This window comes from Neopsephotus bourkii, unplaced genomic scaffold, assembly GCF_033783945.1.
Source record: "Neopsephotus bourkii isolate Nb327-2 ecotype Australia unplaced genomic scaffold, CSIRO-AGI_Nbou_v1 NB_1080, whole genome shotgun sequence".
In the NCBI taxonomy this organism is placed as follows: Eukaryota; Metazoa; Chordata; class Aves; order Psittaciformes; family Psittacidae; genus Neopsephotus; species Neopsephotus bourkii.
The window spans coordinates 855677-867857 of record NW_026901568.1 but is presented as its reverse complement, the minus strand read 5'-3'; positions in this window follow the sequence as shown (position 1 = coordinate 867857).

The window sequence follows — 12181 nt, the reverse complement described above, 5'->3', positions numbered from 1 at the left end:
CAGCCGTACTGGTCAAGAAGCACCAGATATCAGTGCTGTTTAATGTGTCAACTGTTCCTGTTTGGAAATGAGTGGATAATATCTAACTCCAGCCATAGCTATTCTTGCAAGCATGGAAGGAAAGGAAGGAGCTGGAGGGGAAAATGGGGTTTCCACATTGTTACAAAGCATTCAACCCAAAAGCCTTTACAGCATTATGAAGTTGCCACAAAAAAAAAAAAAAAAAAAAAATCTCTGCTGGAGAGAGAATGACAAAATTTCACCGATGAATACATATTTCAAGACAGACCAAGAAGAGTCTTGAATAGGAACCTCAGCAGCTTGTGTCTAAGACTAAAATATGTGGCAGCAAAGGAGATACTGTATGATGAAAGTCCGGATGAAAGAGATTTAAGTGTTGTTAATGTTCAGGAATGGCTGCATCAGCCACAATAGGAGGAGAGACAACATTTTTCACTGTTTTTCTCATTCTCTTTAGAGTGCTGCACTTGCCTGCATTTCCTTGATTCTCTAAAGAAGGCCTGGATCTATTTGCAGCTTCTGATAGGTAACACATAGCCACGAAAAAGCCCAAGCTTCAGCATCTGTCACAGAATGCATTGAAAGCATCACAAAGTACACCTGTTTGTCCTGGCATTTATCCTGGCCTTGCCTTGGTTTTGACACTGCTCAGGCAGTGCAGTTCAAGTCTGGTTCCAGCTTGTTGTAAATAACCCACAAGCAAAGGTCAAAGGAAGTCTTTAGCCCTTGTGTCTCATATACTAACAGTATTTTTATTGACACTCTAGAATATCTTCTAGAAGATTAAGACTTCCCATTAGTGCACAGACACAACATTTTTGCCTTCTGCTGGCAATAATCAAAAACCAGAGACATACAACACTATCTGAAAAAACCAGGGAGTTTTCCAGTGGGAAAATACACCAATGCGTTGTATCCCTCAGATCTGTCAGTCCAGCTGAAGTCTGCATCTGCAATTCATGCACAACCTTTGGGAGAATAAACCACAAAATTTGGTGAATTACAGTTCTAGTGTATGGACCAGAATCAGTGTTATAGACTAACACATCAGTGTTACTCAGAAGTATTCCATAGGCAAGAGAAAGAATAACCAAAGCCGTGGAAAAATCCTTATATGAAGAGCAGGAAATGACTCAAGATTGTTTACTCTAAAGAAAAGAGCATACAAGAGAAGTGGAATGGTAGAGATCAACTAGGACCTTCTTGTCTCCCTGACTCAAAACATAAGAGGAACAGTAAAAGGTGGCAAATTAAAAACTGATGGTTACTCATATTTTCCCAGTTGCTCAAGTGCAACAGAAAGTCCTTGAAGCCTACAGCCTTACAAGATTCCACTATCCAGAGAAGATCTAGCTCTCTTAACAGCCATTTGGTAAACACATCATGATTTTACCCATTTTAGATTTTGATATGGCAGATCATTGTGGAAACCAAAAAGCTTGTATCTCCTTATAGCTGAGGTTTACATTACAAATGTTAGACTTCTCAGAATTTAGGAGCTTATGGACCACCATAAATCCACTGATGTTCTTATTGAGTCCCGCCCTATCAATGAAGAACTGATAGACTTACTAGTGTTGGCATCTAACACAGATCCATGCATCTAGCTACAGATCATGTACCCTTACCATACAATCAGCTTGACAGCCCATGCTGGGAAAGCTGGTACAAATTTTGACTACTGTTGGTGTGCTCCCTGTATAGACTTCAATTCAGGACTCAAAGTGCATAGGACTCAAAGAACCAAGCCCAAGGCAAAAGAGACAACAGGACACCACGTTTAGAGGCCAGCTTGGAGAGATATGCCAGTGATCTATCAGGAACGTGATTCTTCCCTACCACAACCACTTGTCTCTGAGAGAAAATTTGTAGTTCCCGTTCTTTATTTCCTTTCAACCTGTTCCTCTAAAACAATCTTCCCCTCAGGCAACGTGAGTCTCCAGCCTTTGTTTGGCTGAAGATGTAAATATTTGGGCACTTACAGATTTTATATGTATATACATATTTGTTGGAACACTTACCACCTGCTATTCAAGTTAAATCCATAGATTACAGAAAACAAGTTCTTTATCGCTTTTTGTCTAATGCAAAATTAAAGACAGCTGAAAGCCTACAAGCTTTCTCTTGCTTGTGAGTCAGTTGTGGCATAATTACTCCTCTAAGGCTTGAATAGCAGTGAGGAGACAGATCTTTGCAAAGGCCCGTCATCCCAGCAAGAGCTCCAGGATCTTCTGTGCTCTTGAGGACATTAAATCAGATCTCATTAAGGCAGAAGCCACAAACTAATGAAACTCTTCAGCTGTACTCAGCATGAGCTCTCATCTGCTGGTGATAAAGGATCTCTTGGATCCTCAAGTAGGGAGACCCAGGGTCTCCATAGAGCATCATGTGCCTCCTGAGGCAAATGCAGGTAACACTGTAGTGATGCATTTGCATGGGGTTTACCCAGCCCCATTCCCAAAGTTAAAAGTGGTCTGTGAGATCTTTACACAGCCAGATCCTTCCAGTACATGAGGTCATGTCTACTAAACCTACACTGCTTTCCAGAATGGCTTTTCTTCCATAAGACACTGAAGCAGTACTAGGAACAAGGTCCAGCACATGGCTATGGGCAGGTTTTCCTCCCTACATGCATCTCAGAAACTTCTTCAGACTCAAAACCAGATGAAGCATCTGGGTGCCAAGCTACAGTCATTGAAGCGAGGTTCTGCCAGCACCCAAAAAACCCAAACCCAAACAACCACAAAAAAAAACCAACACCAACCAAAACCATAAAAAATACCCAAACAAATCTACCGAAAGATCAAGGACATGTGTTTGCCAAGAGAGTTGTGCTGCATTCTCGTGTTTATTGTTTTCATTAGGCTTTTCAGGGGTACTATGAGCAAAGGAGAGCAAACTGTAGGATCAGGACGTGTGTGGAGGGTGTACAGTGGTACAGTAAAACTGGTATAAATAGTGATGCAGACTGCAGCAATGCCATGACCAGCAGTATCAAATCTCAGTACTATGCACAGCCTCTTTAGGTTTATTTCACTCTGTGAGCTTTCAAAATATGCTTGAATAAAAATTTGCCTCTCTAAAAGAAGCAGGGCTTGCTCTAAACATTTCAGAAATGCCCAGTCCCTTGTGACTACTTTCAGTAAATGGGTACCAGTGCAATTTCAATGCCTATGTCCACTACTGGCATCCAAAGCACAAACTGTTCACCTGGTAACTGCTTGCTGCACTTAATTGTATACATTCAAGTATTTTTGAATACCCAGCTATGTATATGGGACTTAGCATGACGTACACCTAACGACGCACAAAGCAGTGTAAGCAATATCCTCCAAGCAAGGTTTGAAAGCTGAGAAGAAGCACTGATGGCTAGTCATTAAACTGACTGTTATAGGAGAGGAAAGGTATGTCTCTGCTCCCTAATGAAAAGGATAGACATATATTGAAGATGACTAAGTTGGACATTAATTACTGTTTTTGATGTCTGATCTATAACTCTCTAAAAGTTTTGTACAGGAGTAATATGTAAGCATCAGAAAAATTCCACTGGGATATACAAGAGGTCCAGTTTGCAAAAATATCCTCTTCATAAAGAAGCTCAATGCCCTCTTTTGCTTGGCAAACCATCATGATTTTATGATGCATTGCATTTGGAAGGCAACACGGAGCACAGCTGAGGCAAGTTACTGAATCGCAGGGAGAGTAAAAGCAAAATGTTCTGAGAGTGAGGGTGCATATGGGGATGTATTTGAAAAAAATTATACATATATAAATATACACACACATTTGCTAGAGAAAATGTATATGTATTTATAAAAAAATCTAAAGTTCTCACCAGTCAAAAGTTAGAAATGATGCAAAACGCATCTGCTTTGATAAAGTCTGCTATAAATCTCACAGCTTGAAGCTTTTAAGTGACCCCTTCCAGTTCATGAATATTTTAAGCGAACCCAGTTTAATTTAAAACAACTCTGGATCAATATATGCACTTATTCTGGCATTGTCCAAATTTCAGGTCCTTGTGTTATCAAAAAATTGTATCATACATCTCCAGTTTGACTCCACATCTAGGGTTCATTCAAGGCTGGACCTCAAATTAGAGATAAACTTACATGGATTGAAACCTAAAAATGCCTGTATGGAAACCAGCCAAGCATGACAATTTGTCTAACTATATTTAGAGCAGTCCCATGACATGGAGTCTCTCCTTATTGCCCAAAGCTGACGCTCGAAGAAGCACACAAATGCCCTGGGGAAATCACAGTTTCCAATATCACTATCTGATGGCACTCAGTGCAAGGAGACATTTCTTCAGGCTAAGTAAATCCATGCTACCTAGCTTCAGAAAACCCACCTGCTTGTTCCCCAGAGCACTGGTTGGGAGAAGGGATGCCCACTGCCCCAAGAACTGACACCTCCAACCTAGATGGGGGCACCTTCCATGCAAAAATAGTTTCAACAACCCAGAGGAGTTTCAACAACCCAAAACTGCTACTGTCCTGAACACCTTTTAGAAGACACCCTCTTGCCTGTGTGTCACTCTTCTTCATGCAGGTGTTCAGAGAGAGCTGGAGGCTGGGAACTGCAAGGCTGACAAACTATTCTTTGAAGATTTTTAGAGTCTTGGAGCACTTATATGACTCTGCAAGACTTGCAAAAAGCAGCTATTTATAAGAATAACGCCAACCCTACTGTCCAGTTTAAATATTAATGGCATTAAAAATTATTCCACAGATCTGTTTTTTGCCTCTCATTTTCATGTCAGTGAGAGGCATTTCTTAACTACAGTGAAAATTAAATCCTGCCTTCCTCTTAGAGTCAATGTGAGTTTTTGTCTGAGTCATAATTTATTATGTACTTCTGTTTTTCCTTCCTGATACTGTTCATTTTTTTATAAAGTTCTCTTGAAAGACACTAGCATATATTCTACTGCACTAAACATGTTTTTCATTTTAAAACTCCTCTTTCCATACATCTCCATCCACTGCAAAATTCATTTGGTGCCACTAACACAACACAGATCCTGCATTAATCCAAGCAGCATACTTCTATCGCAGTTAAATTCTGCAGCAGTGACAGCCTGGCAGTCGTCTTCTCACCTGGTGTCAGGGGCAGCAGCCAGCTCCCTGGCTGTGGTCCCTTGGGTGTGCTGGGATACCCTTGTGAGCACAGCACCCTTCAGAGATATCCTGAAGGCATGGACCCAGATTTACAGGTGTCCATGGGAAGAGATGTGGAGTTTCTAATTTCTCAGGCACAATGTTAGTGCCTGAGAAACATCCATTTCCATAGGGAAGACAGCCTAAATCAGCTGACATATGCTTTGGTAAAGAGAAAAGCTATTGGTCATTTTAAATACAATGAATAACAGATATTAAGCTAAGACTGCATCGTGACACCAACTTTTCTACTTAATCACACATGCTAGCTGTAATAAAAAGGCAGAAATGTGCACCGGGTTTGCACTTGAGGTGCAGTGATGGGGGCTTATTTGATGCATAGATTGTATAAGCAATCTCTAAGGAAATACCTGCATAAACATCCAGGCTGTAACTTCATTGAGATGCTCACTGACTCTATGGGAAGTCCATAATAATCTCTATAGAAAGAAAGCGATCAATATGCTATCGAGAAGATAAGTCAGTGTCAACGCTAATGTTTAAATATTCATCTACTTGTACCAACATCTTGTCTGTAACTGAAACAACAGGAATATTCAAAGATTAACTCTACATAAAAGACTCGGTAATTTTTTTCTCCAATTCCTTGTTTTTCTCTCGTCAGTTCTACGAACAGTTGTTAAGTAGAACAGGTTGGCATTTTTTCATCAAAACGTTACTTATTTGAAAAATGGGTCTTGGAACAAACCAAGACTTTTGCAGAAAATTTTCATTTGGGGAAATTTTTCAGCTTGTTGTCAAGAAAAGTGAAAACTGAAAAGAACTCATTTTCCAGGATACACAATAGTTCTGAATATATAATCAAAAGAGCTAAAAGAACCAGACGGTATTTGTTTTAATCCAAAGAATTTGAAGGGAGAGAATATAAAAGGACTCATATTAACTGCAAGCACATTTATGAGGAGCTTCGGAAGAGGGAAGATTTGCTTCTTCATTCAGGACCACTAGACTAACTCTAGGAAGTACCAGAGGAGAGAAAGAGGGAGGACAACTTCCTAGCATTTGCGACCCACTCAAGCCATTTCTATCACTCAGAAGAGACTTCCCAACATTTCTGCAGTGAAAGATCCATTTAAAATTAGAAATAAAGAAAAACCCTTATGTAGAAGATTAAGGAGCACGTGAAATGTTTGGGCAGAGAGATGCTGAAGTTCACTGAAGCTTGTGTTCTGCGTGGTACTGCTTGGAGGCTCTAAATATAACCAGCATTTCTGCCACCAGAAGCAACAGTCCCTGCAAAAGGGGACAAAACTGATTTCCCAGATGATCACACTGCCCTGAGAAACCCTGCTGAAAGACATTAACATGGTTTTGTGCAAGATGGTGAGTACATCTACCTCAGATCTGGAAAAAGTAGCATGTGGTAGTGAACTTAGATCCACAACTAATTCATCTATTCCAGCGTAGGCACTGTGCAGCGTGTCAAAAGTAAATCAACATTTCCAACACCTTATTCACAGGTAAGCACTGAAGTAAAGCCTGTTACCATTTCTTAGGTGGGATTTGAACATCAGAATTGGATGAGTGATATGACAATATGAGAAGCAACAAAGACAAACCACACCGTCAAGAGAGATCTGTAATGGAATAGCACCGTATTTGCCATTTTGCTATTTACCAAAAGCCTTGTTTTAATCAGGGCTGTAATTAAAGCCCTTAATCATCCTGGAGAGTTTCAAGTGAATGGCTTCTCTCATGTGTTAACATATCATTTATGCCACAACTGAACATGCAAGGTAGTGTCAGTAGTCTGTCCGGATATAGGAAGTAGCCTATGGAAACACAAATCTATTTGTCAGTATTCTAATACAAATCTGAAAATGTTAGTTTACACATTGAAAAAGCTGTTGCAAACTGTCAAGCAAAAAAAAGTATGTATCTTGTGAATTAATGAGGCTTCCTAAAGACACAAACTGTGTCTGCACACAGCATGCTATGCTGCTGAAAGGGGAGCAAATAAGGCGTGGAAGAAAGCACTTGCAGCCGCAGTGTGGGGTTGTGTCCCAAAGGACATCTTCCAGGCGAGGACATGTCTTCACACCCAAGCCAGCAAGGGCTGAATTAATCTCACTGAGCCCCAGTTCAGGAAAGGACCCTTAACAAAAGTGGGACTAGGATCTACAGCCTTCCCTTATGCCTGGGTACATTTTCAGGCCAGCCCTAGATTTAAGAACATGTTCACATATCCAAATGGGAAGGGATTGAGGTGGGAATTACTTGTACTCACCCATGAACAAAAGTCTTCCTGCGTTTACTATCGCCAGCAGAGTCCTGATACCAGAAGCTTCATGGGTTGTGATGGAGCAAGTAAATGAAAGCTAAATCCAGGCCTGGGTATTGAGAGGTATTTCTTGGTAGTGAATGTGCAGTGTCAGCATACTCTGCTTGATCCTTTTTCACCCTTCTCTATTAGCTTTGGTGCAATGGGGCAACAGCAGCAATGCTGGCAGCAGAGGTCAGATAGGGCACGTGGGGAAGGGAGAGCTCTAGAGAAAGAGGAAAGAGGCACTGAATGGAGAAAAGGCACAGGGTAGGTGAAAATCTAGCAGCAAACACTCACTGTGATCTGAGAGTTTTGAAGAATTTCAACCTGTTCTGGTGAGAAGGCATATGCTGTAAGAGTGCATTGGGGTTCTCCAAGGAAGAGCATGTATTTTCCTTCCCCGCTTTAAAGAATTAAAAACAGTGTGGAAATTAATATATAATCAGATTCATAATCACAGTGTAAAACACATATGGTATTAGGCAAGGCTGCGAAAGGTATCCAATTTTCAGTCTTCAGCTTCTTGCATTTCCCCTCCCAACAACTGTTTTAAGTCTCTCTCGAAGATCACAAACCTCTTGTTCCCAGGTGCTACCTCTCCCTTCTGTTCCTGCATCAGCTATCCAGAAAGGCAGCAAGAGCTGCCCAGCTTCCTGCTCCCTGAAGAAGTGGGAAAGGCAATCCCTTTCTACTTTGCTAGCCAAAGGTGCAAGAATTTGCGACAAAACCTTTTGCCCTAAGGGAACTGCTGATTCCTATAAGAAAATGTTCCAAAATGGGTTTTGGTGAACTTCCAGCAAAATATTAGCATGTTTCTGGAGAAATCGCGGTGCTGTGGTGGACTCCACAGGGAGCCCCTGCAAAAGGGATGGAAGTCCTCAGCAGGGCACATCAGAGCCAGGGCCTCCCAAAAAGCAGTTGTGTCCTCACTGCATCTGGTAGGTCCAGTTTCCTCCAGGTACAGCAGAGAGCCCCAAGAGCCACATCCCACAGTTTCCTCTCCTCCACACTGGAAATTTGGATGGTTCCCCCCTGCATTTGCTCCAGTTTTGTGCTGAAACAGGTAAGTAAAACTCACCTGTATGAAACACCTTCCTGCTCTGCTGCCCTTGGCTTTGCACACCTGCGTACTGGAGACACCTACCTCACAGGTGTTCTCCAGCATGAGAAATGTGTGTACACTTCACAGCTGCAGAGTGCACGTATTCCATGCCACTGGTCTGGCGTCCCCAGATGTCACCTACAGCACCTATACCTTTGGAGGTGTCACCTCAAAACCTTTCTTTCAGGGTAACCAGTGACGGATGGATAAGCTAAAAGTATAAAATCCTTTTTAACTCTCAGAGGCCACAATAACACGCAGTCCCACTTCCATGTCAAGCTTAGGCCTGCATTTTAACACCCATGGAGGAGGCTGTGCTAAAAAAAAAATCTAATATTATGCTTTTGAATAGAGAATTTACCTAAGTAAATAATTATTTTTAAACCTAAGATTTAAGCAGCTTTAGTATTTCACATTATGCTAATGTTTGACAATTACTAAGTGTGGGTATCAGCCAGCATATTTTTTTTTAAGTTTAATTTAAAGCAATTTGACATGGAAAGGTTATTACTTTAGTTGCCAATAAAAGCTGTACTTTTAACATAAGTGTACACCAAGCCCTAGGGTATGTGACTATTATCTTTTCCGCAATTATGTGGTGTTCTACATAAATGTTTAAAAAAAAAAAAAAAAAGGAGAAAAAAAAAGAAGAAAAAAAAAAAAAAAGAAAAAAAAAATAACTTCGAAAAATCAGGAGTACGAACTTACCGCGATGGGGAAGTTGAGCGGCAGCGCCGGCAAGCCCGGCTCCCGCAGACACAACACAGGTTGAGGTTTCCTCCTAGAGGTACCGCTGGGAACGGCGCCTCCGCCCGTAGCCGCCCGTTGCGCGTCCTCACCGCACCGCATCCCCCCGCGGCTGAGAGCCTCATGCTGCCCTCAGCAACCTCACTACACACAGCTGCTGCCGTTTCACAGCTACACCCGCAACCCTCAGAAAAATGCGGTTTTCCAAATTGTTTCCTTTTTTTTTGTTTTCCACCTTTTCCTCAGGTCTTCTGTGCTTAGAGGGGGAAAAGGCTTTTCTTGCATCCCTCTTGAATCACAGAGTCATAGGATCATGCAACCATAGAATGGTTTGGGTTGGAAGGGACCTTAAAACTCACCCAGTTTCAACCCCCTGCCACAGGCAGCAGTACCTTCCACTAGAGCAGGTTGCTCAAAGCCCCATCCAGCCTGCCTGTGAACTCTACCAGGGATTGGGAATCCATCTTGAGCTTTGTTTTTCCCTTACAAGGGGAAATTGCTGCTTGAGGGATGTTTTGTCCAGAATAGGCCCCACAACTGCAGCAATGACCACTCCTTTCTGCATGAGGCAGGATGAGATCCTGCACCCAGCAGGAGCCCTGTGCCCAGGGAGCCACTGCCATGTAGCAAGGCACAGATCCCAACCCAAATGCAAAGCTTGGTCCTATTAGAGAGAAACAACTCTGCATGGTCAGCCCTGCCTTTGAGTGGAAATCAGCTTTTTTCCCCAGGAAATTACAAGGGAGACCATAAAAAGCCACAATGCCGGAGCAGCTGGATGGATGAAGCCCTGAATACAGGTATGTAGAGGAGACAGGCCAGTTTACACATAAATCAGGAGAGGCATTTTTTCCTGGCACCTGCTCTCTTCCTGTGAATCCTCAAAGGATTCATTTCTTCGACCACTGAGGATGCCATGCAAACCAAAAGTGCCACGAGGGTGTTTGCCAGGGGACTTGCCACTGACTGCCCTACTCCCTTGGGTTGCTTAGTCTTGAGCTCCTCCTTAAACACAAAGTGAGAGACAGGCTCTCCCACCAACCTCTTCAGGCCAACAAGAGGCAGAGCTGGGGTTCACTTGCACACATGGCCATGCCTCAATAGTCCAAGCCCCATGTCATCCTGTACCGGAAAACCCACTCCTCTGCTCTGCCCGCTCAGCCCTTCAAAGGCAGAGCCTAAGGGCAAACAGATCCCAGCAAGACAAGCTCTAGTCTGAACAGTGAAGGCTGCTTAGTTAAGAGATCATTTAAAGTCTGTGTGGGTTTTTTTTCCTCTCTATGTTTTGTTTTTAAAGTTAATTTGAAGCTTGTGAAAGTCACAGCATGGCCCTTGCTGGCTGAAAAACCTTCTTCCCAAAAATACCCTGCACCAGGGCAATGAACTTCAGCTTCCTCAACACCCTGCAAGTGGCTTTTAGTGCTAACCTGGAAGCATCTTCAGACAGGCAAAGGGAGCTGGAGACCAGCAGCGAGATCAGCCCTTTGTCTTTCTACTGAGCAAGTGAGAACACTGGTTACAGCACCAGTGCCAGCTGCAGTTCATGTTTCAAATTAACTAAAGTTTGTTATTTTACACTTTAGGTAGGAGCTGCAACAAACTGCTCACCAGCAGTCCAAGCGATAGTATACAAGCCCCTCTAGGATCCCTTGGAAGAGCTCCTGATGAGTTCACCAATGTTTGCACATTAACCTCTGGGTGAAAAGCCAGCCAGAGGGATGTGAGAACTCCACCGAGCCCTCCAGAGCATGACACAAAATGATGCAAGTGTGGGAGCTGGGAGAGAAAAGGTTTTGTGAGCCCAGAAAAAATAATAAAACGCTTAAATCCTTAATTGTTTTTCTTGAAGATTTATCCAAACTGAGCTCTCGTGAAGCCTGTGAGTTTGCAGAGCATTGTCAATAAATTAGATCATGCACACAAGGCAGGGATTTCAAGCCAAAAAGCTCTAGCCCTGAGCCGCTTAACAGCAACACTCCCCAGAAAAACGACTCGAGATGAAACATGAGATATGTATTAATTATCAATGGTCTAATAGAAAATTTAATGAAGACGAGTATCTTCTTGCACTTTATCCATGATAACGATGATGATACGTCAGCAAGACGCATACCTTACAATGTGGCGGTGAATGTCAAGTCTGAAGCCATTATAGCAATTCACCACAATAATGGCTAGCCAATGTATGGACTTGTAGCACTTAATCAAAGTAATGACATTCATCCACAATTATTTATGTTATGGTAACAAAGAGCTGCCAAATGCAAAACAAATGACATGAGGATTTGCAAGTGAATTCCTTCCCGTAAATTCTCCTTAGGTTATGCTTAAAGGCCCTCAGGATGGAAGTCTATATAAATTCAGTGTGTTATCAAAACGGTGGTGTTATTGTGCCATGTTTTACTGCCTGCAAGCAATGAACCCAGTGCTGTTGCTGAAATGAGCTCTTCAGCCAACAGCACTGTATTGATATCATTTGAGCTGGCCCTGATTTACACCTGAGAGCTGTCTTCAGAATTTTACAGGAGGAAGGAAAAAACGTGGAAGACAACCTTTGATTACATCTACCTATCAAGGAAAACAAAGAACTGCTTGTATCAACACCTATACATGCATTTAACTTAAAGTGTATGAGCAGTCCCCACTTACCTCAATGGGCTTTGGATTAGAGCCATTATAATCACCAACCATGACTCTCTATTAAGTGCAGTACTTTTCTTTCAGGGCCATTTATGTGGGTGTTTGTATAAAAACACTGTCAAAAACTAAGAACACCAGTAAAGATAAAATGGCAACATTCAGGTTCAAATGCAATGAACTAATTTATTTTTTTTAACACTACAGCCAACTGTTTTTTACCACTCACAG